At 38.0% G+C, this 17,423-nt stretch overlaps 1 long non-coding RNA gene across 6 annotated transcripts in view; it reads left to right on the top strand.

Moving 5' to 3' along the window:
* LOC131383646 (uncharacterized) overlaps positions 1-5,616 on the top strand; it is a 38,908-nt gene extending 33,292 nt beyond the window's left edge. For 5 of the 6 annotated variants that reach the window (XR_009213823.1, XR_009213818.1, XR_009213820.1 and 2 more), the window contains one exon: positions 2,859-3,746. This is a non-coding gene — a long non-coding RNA (uncharacterized LOC131383646). Of the gene's footprint in view, positions 1-2,858; positions 3,747-3,796 lie in introns of those variants that run through there. The other variant, XR_009213819.1, reaches the window with a different exon arrangement.
* The last annotated feature ends 11,807 nt before the right edge of the window (positions 5,617-17,423 follow it).

Genomic DNA, 17,423 nt, shown 5'->3' with positions numbered 1-17,423 from the left:
AATTGGGAGAAGCGCAATAACTTAATTTAGTCATATTTCTGGTCATTTTACTAATTAGAGGAAATAAAAAGGGGAAAAAAAGAAAGAGAAGGTGAATGAGAAGGAAAGGGTGGTAGATGGGGGAGTACCTGAGAAGGATGAAACCACTTGCTAATTATGGTTTCAATGAGGCAAAATCAAAACTGAAATGTCTTTTTTATAATTTTACTTTAGGTAGGGGAAAAATCTATTTTACTATATTTCAGTTTCTCTACCTAATAAATATTAGAAAAAACCTTTTGTGATCCTAATAACTATACTGCCTCTCCTAGGAAATTGTTCCTGGATTGTATTTCTTCCTAATATATAATACATATGTTATAATTAATGAAAAAAATGAGAGTAAATTTTATTCATTTGGACTCCAGTAATTTAGAGTTTATAATAAAAATCAGTTATATGTTCTGCTGAAATTTCTCTCATTGGGGATTCAGGTTTTAAAAAAGACAATGATGTCATTTAAAAAATAAATGATGATATTCAACTCATTTAAGGGAACTAATTTCCTGTAAGCAATTTAACACCTATTTCATATTTGCTACTTCAGTCTGACTTCAGAACAACACAAAACCTTAAATTTATTCACCAAAAAAACCCTTAAGCCTGGCTTGGTGGTGCACACCTGTAGACCCAGTTACCGGGGAGTTTGAGGTAGGAGGATCACGAGCTAGCTCAGGAGTTCAAGACCAACCTGGACAACACAATGAGACCCTGATCTGTAAAATAAACCAAAGACCAAAACCCCTTATTTACATGATATTAAATAATATTTGAATTAATTCCCAAGGAAATATCATAGGGGTTAGATCAGCTTTTGAGGAATGTCAAAAATGAGAGGTTAAAAAATAATTTTTAGGGCTGGGCGCAGTGGCTCATGCCTGTAATCTCAGCACTTTGGGAGGCCAAAGCGGGCAGATCACTTGAGGCCAGGAGTTCGAGACCAGCTTGTCCAACATGGCAAAACCCTGTCTGTAGTAAAAATACAAAAATTAGCCAGGTGTGGTGGTATGTACCTGTAGTCCCAGTTACTCGGGAGGCTGAGGCACGAGAATCACTTGAACCCGAGCAGTGGAGGTTGCAGAGAGCTGAGATGGTGCCACTGCACTCCAGCCTGGGCATGACTCTGTCTAAAAAAAAAAAAAAAAAAAAATTAGAAGAAAGGATTCATCAGCTATTTCAATGCCAAAAGGAAATAGAGGATAATTAGGGTTAGAAAATATTATTAGAATGGACATGTAAGAGGCTTTTCAAATGGACATGTAAGAGGTCCATTAGAATGGACATGTAAGAGGTTAGTTTTGGCAGTGTGGTATCAATGAAAGCAAAAATTTTAGGACTTTAAGGAATGACTAAATAGTAAAGAATTGGAGGCTTTTGTAGACATTCATTTCAAATATTTGGCAGAGAAATAAAGGGGAAAAAGAACAGTGACAATGAGGAAAGGTGAAGGTTTTTGCAAAAAGTGGGGGAGAATTATATATGACTGAAGACAGAGAAAGAAGACTGATAGAATAGGATGGGAAGAAATGGGATTAAAAGGCGGGGTAGAAAAGGAAAAATTAATAAACTGGATTTTACAAAACAAAAAAGTTCTGCTCTTTGAAAGATAGAGAAAATGAGAAGACAAGCCACATACTGGGAAGAAACATTTGCAAAACATATGTCTAATAAAATATTTGTAACCTGAATATATAAAAGACTCTCTAACCTCAATAATAAGAAAGCTAACAACCCAGTAAAGAAAAGAGCAAAACATTTGAACAGATACTTTATAAAAAAGATATACAGGTGGCAAATTAGTACATGAAAAGATTCTCAACTTCATTAGTCATTTACAAATTAAAACGACAGTGAGACACCACCTCATGCCTGCTCAAATAGTTTAAATTAAATAAAAAGACAATGTCAGGTGCTAGTGAGGTTGCAGAATAACTGGAACTTTCATACATTGCTGGTGGGAATGCAAAATCGTACAACCATTTCAGGGAACAGTTTGGTAATTTCCTATAAAGTTAAACATAAGTATTTAAGTTTGCGAGAGGAGATTGGGGAAGCAGGCATGGGCCAGGTCATTCTCAGTGTTGTGGTAAAATGTTTGGACATTATTCTTTCTCATACGAAGCCACTGAAGGATTTTTTTTCTTTTTTTTTTTTGAGACGGAGTCTCGCTCCGTCGCCCAGGCTGGAGTGCAGTGGCGTGATCTCAGCTCACTGCAAGCTCCGTCTTCCGGGTTCATGCCATCCTCCTGCCTCAGCCTCCCGAGTAGCTGGGATTACAGTCATGCACCACCACGCCTGTCTAATTTTGTATTTTTAATAAAGATGGGGTTTCTCCGTGTTGATCAGGCTGGTCTCGAACTCCTAATTTCAGGTGATCCACCCGCCTCGGCCTCCCAAAGTGCTGGGATTACAGGCATGAGCCACCGCGCCTGGCCGGCCTAAGATTTTTTTAAGTAAACGATAAAGGAATTTTTTTTTTTTGAGACGGAGCTTTGCTCTTGTTGCCCAGGCTGGAGTGCAATGGTGCATTCTCGGCTCACTGCAACCTCCACCTCCCAGGTTCAAGCGATTCTCCTGCTTCAGCCTTCCGTATAGCTGGGATTCCAGGCATTCGCCACCACCCCTGGCTAACTTTGTATTTTTAGTAGAGACGGGGTTTCTCCATGTTGGTACCAAAAAGATGTAGCAATTCTGACTCTATATGTAATTTACAATACCTCTTCAGTACATGTAAAGCAAAAATGTCATTGACAGAATTGCAAGAAATTAACAAATCCACAATTACAGTGGCAAATTTTTCTTTACCATATTTCCTACAGAAACAGAAAAAGCTGACATAATGTTAATGAGGATTTAGAAGATCTGAAAAACACGGTTCACAAGCTTGATTTAATGGATACAGCCAGAATCCTTCACGTAGTGGAGAGTACATGTTTTCTAAGTACATGTTCTATAAGTAAATGTGAAAAACTTGAAAATTTGGCTACGAAGCTAGTCTCAAGTAATACTGAGAAAGTTGATATTATACAGACCACATTTCTTTTTACCATAATGTAATACAACTATGAATCAACAATAAAAAGCCCTGCACCCCGGAATAGAGTGACTTTCAGTTTCTGGCTTAAGCAATTAGGTAGATAGTACTTATGTCATTTATTGAGATTGAAAAGACTGAAGGAAAACCTTTTTAAGGGAGGGTGGAAATGGGGTCACAGAAAAGATAAATCAGTTTAGAGAGGTCTGGCCAACCAACACCTAGCAAGGTATTGGGATAGACGTACCTCAAATAATTCATCAGCCATAGATTTAATGTGTCTGCTATAACCACGCTTCTTTTCTAGGAGCCCTTTTTCTGTTTTGAGATTTTTGTAAATTTGAGTTTGAAAATTACGAGTTAAAGTAATATTGTCATATTAATTGGTTATGCTGCCACCCAGTGATAGATTTTAGAATAGCAGATATATCTTTTTTTAGATGAATTCCTATTTTTTTAATTAAAGAAAGCAAAGATTATAAAATAATCTATTTCATTGTTCAAAATATTGCCATCTTATCTCTACATTATACATTATTTTATGTATCCCAAACTATCAGTATTGCCTTTATATTCAACTATTAATATTGCAAAAGTTTAGATCCCCCCAATGGAAAAAGCTTAATGTACAAAAGTTATTCAAATAGCTAATATTTGTTGAATGCTTAGTGTGTTCCAGGCACTACTGTAAGTTCTTCTTGTTCTTTTCTTTTTTTCTTTAAGACAGTGTCTCCTTCTGTCGTCCAGGCTGAAGTGCAGCGGCGTGATCTTGGCTCACTGCAACCTCTGCTTCCCCAGCTCGAGCGATTCTCCTGCCTCAGCCGCTGGAGTAGCTGGGACTACGAGGCGCGGGCAACCACACTCAGAGAATTTTTGTGTGTTTTGTAGAGATGAAGTTTCGTCATGTTGTCCAAGCTAGTGGGAGCTAAAATGGTACAATCTTTCACTTCAGGAAGCTAACTTGGTAATATGTATCGAAAGCCTTATTTAATGCACATATCCTTTGGTATAGCAATTTTATTTCTGCAGGTTGATTTTTAAAAATTAATTCAAGATACATATCTATTAGAATGGCCAAAGTCCAGAACATGATAACACCAAATGCTGGTGAGGATGTGGAGCAACAGGAGCTCTCCTTCATTGCTGGTGGGAATGCAAAAGGGCACAGCCACTTTGGAAGATAGTTTGACAGTTTCTTACAAAACTAAACACACGTCTTACTATTTAATCCAGCATTTGAGTTCTCTGGTGTTTACCAAAAGGAAATGAAAACTTATGTCCACACAAAGACATGCACATGGATGTTTATAGCGTCTTTTATAATTGCCAAAACTTGAAAGCAACCTAGTTGACCTTCATTAGAGGAATGAATAAACTGTGGTACACCCGGTAAATGAAATATTCAGTGCTAAAAAGAAAAAAGCTATCAAGCTATGAAAAGACGTGGAGGAACCTTAAATCCATATTGCTAAGCGAAAGAAGACAATTGAAAAGGTTACGTATTATGTGATTCCAACTCTATCACATTCTGGAAAAGGCAAAACTGTGGAGAGAGTAAAAGGATCAGTAGTTGCCAGAGGTTGGGGTAAGGGAAGGATGAATAGATGGAGCACAGAGGATTTTCAGGGCAGTGAAAATACTATATGTTACTATAATGAATGTATGTCCTTATATACATGTCCAAACCCATAGAATGTACACCACCAAGAGTGAACCCTAATGTAAGGTATAGACTGTGGGTGATAATGGTGTGTCAGTGTAGGTTTATCTGTTGTAATGTATGTACCACTCTTGTGGGGGATGTTGTAATTGGGAGCCTGAACATGTATGAGGGCAGAGGCCATATGGGAAATCTCTGTACCTTCCTTTCAATTTGACTGTGAGCCTAACACTGCTCTAAAAAAAAATACAATCTTAAATATAATAAAATTGGATCCTATCTCACACCATAAAAAAGAAAGACATTTATTGAATTTGTATGAAGATTAAGGTACAGGGATGTTCATTTTAGACCTCTTATTGGAGCTAAAAATATTGTAAATAACTTCGATGTACCATAAGAGCAGACTGTTAAATTATGGAAGCTTTGTAAAATAGAATATTCCTTGCCTCCCACATCTAAGTCATCAGAGCAAGTTCTCCATTAACTCCAAAATAGATTCTGATTCTGTTCGTTACTCTCCATCTCAATGGCCACCATTCGAGAACAATGCCTCATGCTCCTTCATCTGGATACTAAACATCTTCCTAACTGGTCATCCTGCTCCAGCTTCTACTCCTTTGATCCATTCTTCACATAGCAGTCAGAGCTGTCTACTTTGCTGACTGGCCAGCTAGCTAACCATTTGTTTAAAGTATTAAAAGCACCCATAAACCTACCACATTTGGCCCCTACCCGTACCATGTCCTAACTCCTCCCATGCCAGGCAGCCGTCAACCTGAATCCTCACTCTCTTGCTTTCCTTTTTATATAGCGTTATTGTATTTATAAGCATTCCTAAATATGCATATTTAAATGTTTTTAATTTAATAAAAAATATCATGTGGCACACAATAATTTTTGCACTTAGTGGTATTTGTTAAGATTCATGCATGTTGTTGCATGTCACCACAGTTTGTTCATTTAAACAGCTGTGTAATATTCCACTGTGGTTGTGGATTTAGTTTATTCAGTCTCTTGTTGATGGGCATTGAAGATTTTTTCCTAGGTTTTTATTATTGTGAATGATCCTGTCATGAGCATCATGGTCCACGTCTCTTGTTGTATATGTGCAAGAATTTCTTTTGGATGTATATCTAGGAGTGGAATTTTTGCATTTTAGGGTACATAAATGTTAAACTTTGTTTGCCAAACTGTTCATCAACTTACTTTCCAACTAGCAATTTTTTTATTTCATTTTATTTTGTTTTGAGACAGGGTCTCACTCTGATACCCAGGCTGGAGTGCAGTGGCATCATCTTGGCTCACTACAACAACCCCACCTTCTGGGCTCAGGTGATTCTCCCATCTCAGCCTCCCAAGTGGATGGGAATACAGTTGCACACCACTACCCCAAGCTAATTTTTCTATTTTTAGTAGAGACAGTTTTGCCATGTTGCCCAGGCTGGTCTCGAACTGCTGGGCTCAAGCGATCCTACCGCCTTGGCCTCCCAAAGTGCTATGATTACAGGTGTGAGCCACTGGTCCCGGCCAGTTCTTTACATGAATATCTCATTTAATACTCACAACAACCCTGTAAGTACTATTTATGCCTAACTTGAAAGTGAGGCATAGAAGGATAAAAAATTTACTCAAAGCCATACAGCTAATAAATAACAGAGCTGGGATTTTGAATATAGGTAATACGGTTCTAGAGTGCTGAAGCTTAACTGTGAACACTGTTTGAAACAGAAAAAAAGTTGAAGGTAATTTAAAATTTTAACAATAAAGCAATAGCCCAGTAAACTCTAGCATATCAATTTGGTAAAATGCTATGTAGACATTTAAAATAATAGACTCAAAGATTGTATAATAAGATGAGAAACTGTTTATAACATGAAAACTCCAGCCAATGTCATGCATACAGTATATGTGACACTCTAATATATTTTTTATTTCTTAAGTTTTCAAAACCTTATTTAAAAATAATATCAAACTTATAAGAAGGTGCAAAAGTAAAAATAATGCAAGGAACATTTGAATATCCTTTACAAAGATTCAGCCATTGCTATCATTTTACCTATTTGCTTTATTATTTATTCTCTTTCTGTTTACACAGACACATAAACACACACACACACACACACACACACGCATTTTTTCCTTAAACCATTTGATGTAGGTTACATTTTTTTTTTTTTAAGGCAAGGTCTCACTTTGTCACCTAGGCTGGAGTTCAGTGGCATGATCTTGGCTCAACCTCCTAGGTTCAAGTGATCCTCATGCCTCAGTGCCCCCAAGTAGCTGGGACCACAGGTGTATGCCACCATGCCAGGCTGTATATATCATGGCTCATGGCTTTTTATCCTCAAATCATCCGGCATTGATTGATTGATTGATTGATTGATTGAGATATAGGGTCTCAATATGTTACCCAGGCTAGCCTCGAACTCCTGGCCTGAAGCGATCCTCCTACCTCAACCTTGAGTGGCTGGGACCGCAGGAGCTTATCATTGGGCTTAGCTCAGCATGTATTTCTGAAGGAAAGGGCTTTGCTCTATAGTTACTGACTTCATAAATTTACCTTGATAGAATGCTATCATCTAATTTACTGTTCATATTCCAAAACTTTTAGCTGATCTAATCATGTCCTTCACAGGTTTTTCCCCTTCCAGTACAGGTTCAATTTTAGGGTCAAATATTGCATTTAATTGCCATGTCTTTTTAGCCACCTTAAATCTGGAACATTTCCACAGTCTTTGTCTTTTTTGACATTGACGTTTTTGAAGAATACAACTCTCCCACCTTTCTTTTTTTAATAGAACACTTCGTTTTCTGTTTGTCTGATGTTTCCTCATGATTAGATTGCATTTATACACTCTCAGCACGAATATTGCATAGGTGATGTTGTGACCTTCTCAGGATCTGGAGGCACGTGATGTCCATCTGTCTCTCAAAGGTAATATTAATTTTGATCATCCAATCAAAGTGATGCCTTAGTTTTCCACTGTATAATCATCTTTTTTTCTTTCTTTCCTGTGACTAATAAGTCTGTGGGTGAGACATTTTAAGATGGTGCCAATATCCTATTCCTTACCAAAAATTTCCTTTAGATTTAACTTCTATTGATGATTCTTGCTTGAATTAATCTTTACTATGAAAGTTGCAAAATGATGATTTTCCAGTTTAGCACGTGGTCCCCATTGGCCATTGTCCCTAGAAGGGCAGCCTTATGGCTTTCTTGGGCCCTTGGCACTTTTGTCTTTATCATTCCTCCATATGATTTTTAAAAAATTATATTTGATGACTTTGTTGCTATAAAGATAAATATAATCCAGGATGCTATTGCTAGTGCATTTATTTTTCTTCTGATTTCTTTTAAAAGAAGTTAAAATTAAAACATTTTCATGGGCCTTTGAAAGTATCATGGGTCTCAGACACTCTGCCTAATGGATCAGTTGTCTCTGGGCCCTCACTTTTCTATCAATGGTTTATAATTCATTATTATATGTACTAGTTTGGTGCTTAAATTGTCTCCTATTTGGCCAGTGGGGCCCCTTCAAGCTAGTCCTCATGTCCTTGCAATATCCTGTCACTTTTTTTTTTTAGCACTTCCTTAACAGGATGGCATAACAGGATGTCCTAGGCTCCAATGTATCTATGCTGCCCCAGCCCTGGAATCAGCCATTTCTTGAAGGAGGACAGATTCCTTTTAGAGGGGAATGGTACTAGAAACCACGATCTGGGCACGAGGCATACTCATTGCTACCAGGTTGTATTTGCTTCTTGGACTTTTGAACAAACAGAGATGGGAAGTAAAGCCATGTATACACAAATGTGCATACACATACACATATACATATACATGTGCACATATATAAACATGTATATACATATTCACATTTTAGAAATCATGAGTTCATACCAGTTTCTCCAATTCCAGTGCATCTCCACAAGATTCTTTTTTTGCCTTTCCGCATTTCATACTTACATATTCCTTTTTCCACAGTGAGAACCCTGACTCCCAATAACACCAACACATTTACTTATTTGCTCAATCCTAATTACATCTAAAATAGTTTTGAAATTGCTTTGCCCATACCTCTACCATTAACAACCCTACTAAAAAGAGTTCATGACTCGTTCTCACTTTTCTTTCCTCATCCCCTCCAAAACCGAGGCCACACTGTTTTCATACATTTCTTGGATTATTTTTTTCTTTCAAACTTTTTTCCATTCATTGTGGTCATGTTATTCATCTGAAATACATTACACTTATTTATTTCAATTGGCATTTGCTTTAGGGTTCCCCCTCCTCGTTCTCAATTGATTCATTTTTTGAATATGTAAGATATTAACATGCTTTCAAAAGTCAAAACTATGCAAAGAGTTATACTCAGAGAACAGCCATTCCCTCCTGTGTCCTTTCCACTCATGCCCTCACCCTTACTCCTTGCAGAAAACAAATTTCATTGTTTTCTGGTTTATCCTGCCTGTGTTTCTTTTTGTAATGATAATCTATATTTTCTCATTTTCCCTCTTTCTTCCACAAAGTATAACATATTATGTGGTCTTTTGCACTTTGCTTTTTAAAATTTAATATCTCCTGGAAATCATTCTGTATCGTTCCTAGAGATCTTTCTAGTTCTTCTTTACTGCTGCATAATACTCCATTGTATGGATATATTATAGTTTATTCAATCAACCTGTCCACTTAGATATTAGGTAGTTTCTAATATTTTGATATTACAAATAATGCAATATATTATTGCATTATTGAAGTAATTAAGTGCTGTGATTACAGGCGTGAGCCACCACACTCAGCCAAATTTACTTCTCAAATAACTATTTATAATATAACAAAAATGACCAAAAATTCTAGAGAAAAATAGGCAAATTCATAAACAGACAATCCACTAAGAGCCATATAAAGATAATCTTGGCTGGGCATGGTGGCTCACACCTGTAATCCCAGCATTTTGGGAGGCCGAGGCAGGCGGATCACAAGGTCAGGAGATCGAGACCATCCTGGCTAACACGGTGAAACCCTGTCTCTACTAAAAATGCAAAAAACTTAGGTGGGCATGGTGGCGGGCACCTGTAGTCCCAGCTACTCGGGAGGCTGAGGCCGGAGAATGGTGTGAACCCGGGAGGCGGAGGAGGTTGCAGTGAGCTGAGATCACGCCACTGCACTCCAGCCTGGGTGACAGAGCAAGACTCTGTCAAAAAAAAAAAAAAAAAGTCTTATATATAAAAAGACGTTCAACTTTATTCATTGTAAGAGACATGCAAATTATTAAAATGATGGTAAGGTATCATTTCTCATCAGATTGGCGAAAAAAGTCAAAAGCTTGATACAGTGGATATATTACTTTACACATATGTGTTTTTGAATTATTGGGGGCATAACTTAAGGATGCATTTCTACAAGTGGGATTGCTGTGTTGAAGAGTAAATTTGTATGTAGTTTTGTTATATATTGTCATATTCCCATCAGCAACGTATGAGAATACCTCTCAATGTACTCTCATACATTGCATCTTATATTGAGGATGAGATGTTTTCTTGCATCCTCACCAACAGAGTGTATTATCAGGTGTCCTGAGTCCTTTTGGACTGCTATAACAAAATACAGTCATGTGCTGCATAGTGACATTTCAGTCAACAATGGACCACATATATGATGGCGGTCCCATGATATTTTGATAGAATTGAAAAATTGCTATGGCTTAAGTGAGATTGTAGCCATCATAACATAGTAGTGCAACACATTACCTTTTCCATGTTTAGATATGTTTAGATATGTTTACCATTGTGTTACAATTGCCTACAGTATTCGATATAACAATGTGTCCTAAAGGTTTGTAGCCTAGGAGAAATAGGCTATACCATATGGTCTAGCTGTGTAGTAGGATGTACCATTTAGGTTTGTGTCAGTACATTCTATGATGTTCACACAACAAGGAAATTGCCTCATGACACATTTCTTGTAACATTGTTGTACAATGATGCATGACTGGCTTATAAACAACAGAAATGTATTTCTAACAGTTCTGGAGGCCTGGAAGTTCAGGATCAAGGCACTGGCAGATTTGGTGTCTAATGAGGGCCTACTTCTCCTTCGAGGGTCTTTTCAGTGTGTCCTCACATGGCAGAAGGAGAGAATGATCTTTCTAGTCCCATTAAGGGTTCTGTCCTCATAACCCAGTCACCTCCCAAAGGCCCCACCTCCTAATACCATCACCTTTGGGGTTAGGATATTAATTTGGGGGGGATATAAACATTCGGTCCACTGTATCAAGCTTTTGACCCTTTTTTTTTTTTTGAGGCTGGAGTGCAGTGGCATGATCTCAGCTCATTGCAACCCCCGCCTCCTGGGTTCAAGTGATTCTCCTGCCTCAGCCTCCTGAGTAGCTGGGACTACAGGCACGTGCCACCATGCCCTGCTAATTTTTTTTATTTTTAGTAGAGATGGGATTTCATTGTGTTAGCCAGGATGGTCACTTTTGACTTTTTTTTGCTGATCTGATGAGTGAGAAATGATATCTTAACATCATTTTAATAATTTGCATTTATCTTACTATGAATAAAGTTGAACATCTTTTTATATATGTTTAAGACTATCTTTATATAGCGCTTAGTGGATTGTCTGTTTATGTATGTTTGCCTATTTTTCTCTAGAATTTTTGGTCATTTTTGTTATATTTTAAATAGTTTTTAAGAAGTAAATTTGGCCACGTGTGGTGGCTCATGCCTGTAATCCCAGCACTTTGGGAGGCCAAGGCAGGAGGATGACTTGAGGCAAGGAGTTCAAGACCAGCCCTGGCAACATAGTGAGACCCTGTCTCTACAAAAAAATAAAAAAATAAAAAATTAACCAGGCATGGTGGTGCACACTTGTAGTCCCAGCTACTCAGGAGGCTGAGGCAGGAGGATCATTTTATTCCAGGAGCTCAAAGTTACAGTGAGCTATGATTGTGCCACTGCACTCCAGCCTAGGGTGACAGAGTGAGACCCTGTCTCAGAAAAAAAAATGAAGAAGAAAGAAAGAAAGGAAGAAAGAAAGAAAATAAATTTAAGATGTCAGCTCTTTATCTGTGATACATATTGTGAATATTGTATCCCAGTTTGTCATTTCCTTTTCTTATGTTTTGTCATGTAAAACATTTTTATTTTTATATAGTTACATTTATCAATATTTAATTTTTTTGCTTCTGTATTTCAAATTATAGTTACAAAGCCTTTCCCTACACAGAGGTTAAAAAGGAATTCACCCAAGTTTTCTTCTAGAACTTGTATAGTTTTTTTTTCCAATAAAGCTCTTGATCCATTTTGAGTTTATTCTTGTCTGTGGTATGAAGGGTGAATCTAACTTTTGCCCCCCACCAAATAGCTCTAATATGTTTTTTAAAGCCTAGAAGGTAATTCTCTGAATTGCTAGTAATAATTGGCTTTGGATTCTTGAACTACAGTTGACTTAGTTTTTGCTCTTTTTCACTCTTGCCCAGGCTGGAGTACGGTGGTGCAATCTGGGCTCACTGCAGCCTCAACCTCCCAGGCTGAAGGATCCTCCTGCCTTAGCCCCCTGAGTAGCTGGTACTCTAGGCATACGTCAACAGGCTTGGCTAATTTTTTTTGTAGAGACAGGTTTCACCATATTGCCCAGGCTGGTCTCAAACTCCTGGGCTCAAGCGATCCTCCCACATCTGCCTCCCAAAGTGCAGGGATTACAGATGTGAGCCACCACGCCTGGCCCCAATGTTTCTTTAGTGAGCTTTTTTTTTCCCCTGTGGGAGAAAATATTTTCGAAAAGAAATAGAGAACTATGACAAGGACATTGGCATTCTAGAGGTCATGAGTGTCATTAATATTGCTCCCATCCTCAGAACTGATAGCATCTACAGTCTTTACTGTGTAGCTTAGGACTTCATTTACACTTACTTGCCCATATTATTTCTAACTGTTTCATAAATGTATTTTCTTCTCAATTAGATTGTGATTGTATATCCCATAAGTGCACATAGACATGATAGGCAACATTTTTTCTGATTTTTACTTGAGTACATGTTGTAACTACTTTTACATACCCTTGAATAGTTCATTGTGTATCTAACAGTAATAGAAAAATACTGATATTAGTTAATTTAAGTATTCTGGGCTGGGTCAGAGAAAGTGGTAGTAGATTTCATTCTATTTCTTTATCTCCTTTGTCTAGGCTCCAAACACTTTTTGTACATATATATATATAATCCCAGTCTTAAGGGAGATTGTACATTAATTAACATATCTTTACAGATGAGAATATAGAGACTTAGAAAGTGAAGGAAATAGTTTTAATGGTTTTTAAAATTTTTGAGCCCTATCTCATTTTAAAAAAAGTTAAAAATTTTATTTATTACACTTTGCTTTATGTGAGAGTGAATCCTAGAAAAGTTTCTGCAGGTAATTTTTAGTTAATTGTATCATGATTTCAATGCTGGCTAAATGATGATAAATAAAAATTGCATACATGTATTCATATATAAAACCTCAAACACATACACACAATCTATCACCAAGATTAAATGGACTGTCTCTTGTTCTTCTGCAGACTAACCTAAAGTTTAGGTTTTGTTTATACTTTTTCTCCAAGGCTTTTGTTGCTATTTCTACAAAGTTGACATTACCCATAAAATATTTTGGGGAGACGGACACACTGTGATTTATCCAGGGATCTATACCCCTTTAGGAGTGTCACTTTATCGTTTATGTCTTTGCCTTATATACTTTTCTTCTCCTTTTCCTCCTGGTGAATTCCAACTTAAATTTTAGAAACCTAACTTCATCATCACCTCCTTTGTGGTATGTTTCTTGACAGAATTAAGCAATCCTTGTTAGTGTATCTGTGCCTTGTACATACTTCTTTTGCTGTATTTACCATACTGCAGGGCATTTCTATGTTTACAGGTGTTTCCCCTACCAGTATGTTAACTTCTTGAGGGTAGAGCCATGTGCTCAGTATTTGATTACTTAACTGACTGGGTAGTGATAGAGGAGTAACATGAATGGCTGTCCAGGGGCATCAGCCTGGTGGAAAATGTTGAGAGTTGGTGGTGCACAACATTATTGTGGCTCTCTGGGAAAAGGAATTTCTTAAATCTTCTTTCTACTCTGGGAAGGTTCTAATGGGAGAAAGCACCGATATTTGTAGGACGTAGAATTCTTCTTACTAGTTTTATTTTTATTTATTTATTTTTTTGAGATGGAATCTTGCTCTGTCGCCCAGGCTGGAGTGCAGTGGCACGATTTTGGCTCACTGCAACCTCCACCTCCTGGGTTCAAGCAATTCTCTGCCTCAGCCTCCCGAATAGCTGGGATTACAGGTGTGCACCACCCTGCCCAGATGATTTTTTGAATTTTTAGTAGAGACGGGGTTTCACCATCTTGGCTAGTCTGGTCTCGAACTCCTGACCTCAGGATCCACCGACCTCAGCCTCCCAAAGTGTTGGGATTACAGGCATAAGCCACCGCGCCTGGTCACGAGTTGTATTTTTTACATAAACAACAATTAAGAGAATTTAAATGAGAAAACATACCCACAGTGTCACTATCAAATCATCAGCTATTTTCATTTTTCCCTGTTTCTGGAGGTATTTATTCTTAAAATGTTGGATTGCTTCTATAAAGTGTTTTATTGTTTCCTGTATTTTAATTTTACACAATAACCCCTCCTGATTTTAGGTTTTAAATGCCTTGTAGAGAGGGATCACTGTCGTAATGCATTTTTATATCAACTTTACCACTTAAGCTCAAAGCAAGTATTCAGATTCTTGACTGATATTATTCAAGCCACCAAAGTATTTTTAGAGCCTATAATAGTTCAGATACTATATAGGCTCTCAGTATACAAAATTGAGTAAGGTATAATCCCTGCCTTTACAAAAGTTGTAATCGAGGAGTCATAACTAAAGTACCGTGTATACATAGTATACAGAAACCATTCATAGAGATGAATGTGTTTGCGTAGGAAATATTTATATTACTACTCATATAAAGTTCTTGAACTGAACCAAGGTTAAAGAATGACATAATAATAATTAATATTATATACATAATATTAATTATTATTATTATTACTATTTGGGATGGAGTCTCACTCTGTCACCCAGGCTGGAGTGCAGTGGTGCCATCTGGGCTCACTGAAACCTCCACCTCCTTGGTTCAAGCTATTCTCCTGCCTCAGCCTCCCAAGTAACTGGGATTACAGGCATGTGCCACCACACCTGGCTAATTTTTTTGTATTTTTAGTAGAGATGGAGTTTCACCATGTTTGCCAGGCTGGAGGAATGACATAATTATAATTATTCTGATTTGGCATTTGTTCATTTAACATACACTTTTGAGTGCCTACTAGGTGCTAAGGAATAGCCCCCAATTAGTCTCTAGAACGTGTCATTTTCATTATAGCAATTCTAATTCGCTGATAATAGTTCGCTTATTTATTTGTGTTTTGTATGTTTGTTTGTTGTCTATTTTTCCCCCCTAGAATGTAAGCTCCATGTGAAAAGCACCTAGCAGGCACTTTTTTTTTTTTTTTTTTGAGATGGAGTCTCGCTCTGTCACCTAGGCTGGAGTGCAGTGGCGTGATCTCGGCTCACTGCAACCTCCACCTCCTGGGTTCACACCATTCTCCTGCCTCAGCCTCCTGAGTAGCTGGGACTACCGGCACCCGCCACCAAGCCCAGCTAATTTCTTTTTGTATTTTTAGTAGAGACAGGGTTTCACCGTGTTGGCCAGGATGGTCTCCATCTCCTCACCTCGTGATCCACCCGCTTTGGCCTCCCAAAGTGCTGGGATTATAGGAGTGAGCCACCGCGCCTGGCCAGTAGGCACTTTTGAGTGCCAGGCACTCTTCTGGGAATACAGTATTGAACAAAACAACATGGGCTACTTTCACATGGAGCTTATATTCTAGTGGGGAAAAACAGACAACAAACAAACACACAAAAAACAAATAAATAAGCAAACTATTATCAGCAAGTAAGAATTGCTATAATGAAAATGACATGTTCTAGAGACTGACTGGGGGCTACTCCTTAGGTGGCAATCATTTAAGATCCCTCTGAGGAAGCGACATCCAAACTGATACCTGAATGACAAGAGGGAGCCAGCCTTGCAAAGATCTGAAAAGATCTTTAGGCATAGAAAAAAGCAATGCAAAGGCCCTGGGGCTGGTACACAGTTGGTGTGTTTAAGGAACAGCAGGTTGGTGTGTGTGGTTGGAACTGAACTAAACTAACAAGAAAGTGACAGGACATAGGGTTGGAAAAGTAGGCAGGGGCCAGGTAATGTAAGACCTTCTAGGTTAGGGTAAAGAATTTTAATTTTATTCTAAATACAGTGGCAAATTTTGGAGAATTTTGAGCAGAGGAATGATATCCAATTTACATTTTAAAAAGCTCTTTTGTAGGAAATTCATAGTTGGGAGGTGATTATGGTAGTCCAGGGTGGAAATGATGATGACTTGTCTAAGTGACGGTAGTAGCTAGTAGCAATGGAGATAGGAATAAATGAAAGGATTCGTGATATATTTTGGAGGTAGAGTTGACAAGACTGGGATTAAATGTGGTTGGTTAAGGAAAGAGTGGATTCAATGTCTTGTAGGATTTTTGACTTAAGCATCTATCTATGTAGAGGGTCATGCAATTTACCGAAATAGGGAGGAATAAGTTTGAAGATGGGATTGGAAATTCATGTTCTCTTTTGAGAATGTTAAATTTGAGTTGCCTGTTAGACTTCTAAGTAGAGATGGCAAGAGGATATGTAGTTCTGGACTTCATGAAAGAAGTACTCGTATAGAAATACAAATGTGGTGGCTGAGAGAGGTGGCTCACGCCTGTAATCCCAGCACTTTGGGAGGCCGAGGCAGGCGGATCACCTGAGGTTGGGAGTTTGAGACCAGCCTGACAAAAATGGAGAAACTCTGTCTCTACTAAAAATACAAAATTAGCTCGGGTGTGGTGGCACATGCCTGTAATCCCAGCTACTTGGGAGGCTGAGGCAGAACCTGGGAGGCGGAGGTTGTGGTGAGCCGAGATCACGCCATTACACTCCAGTCTGGGCAACAAGAGTGAAACTCTGTCTCAAAAAAAAAAAAGAAAAGAAAAGAAAAATACAAACGTGGGAGTCATCAGCTCTTAGATGTATTTAAAGCCATGAGAGTGGATGAAATTATACCTATGGAATGAGGGTAGATGGAGAAAAGAAGGAGGTCCCTGTACTGATGCTGGGGGAATACTAACAATTTGAGGCTGATCAGAGGAGGAATATCCAGAAACAACTTTAAGAGAGTAGCCAGTGAGACAGAGTAAAAACCAGAAGTGTGAGATGTAACAGAAACCAAAAGAAGAAAGTGTTTGAAGAAAGGAGTGATGAATTGTGTCAAACATTGCTGAGATATGGAGGAAGATGAGGAAAGGAAAGGATTGTTGAATTTGGCTACAAGTTGGGATATGTTGAGAAACAGTAGGTGAGAAAGTGGAGACAGAGAACACGGACACCTGATTCAGGATTTTTTGCTATGAATGGAAGAAGAAAAATGGGGCAATGGGTGGAGGTGATATGAAATCAATGTTTTATTTTAATGAATGATGTTAAGGCAGGTTTATTTGCTGATGGGAATGAGTCAACAGACAGATAAAAACTTATGATGTAGCAGAAGGAAGACAGAAT

The sequence above is a fragment of the Hylobates moloch genome, unplaced genomic scaffold (assembly GCF_009828535.3).
Source record: "Hylobates moloch isolate HMO894 unplaced genomic scaffold, HMol_V3 SCAFFOLD_6, whole genome shotgun sequence".
In the NCBI taxonomy this organism is placed as follows: domain Eukaryota; kingdom Metazoa; phylum Chordata; class Mammalia; order Primates; family Hylobatidae; genus Hylobates; species Hylobates moloch.
The sequence above is the reverse complement of the archived record's forward strand: the minus strand, read 5'-3'. Positions and strand labels throughout refer to the sequence as shown.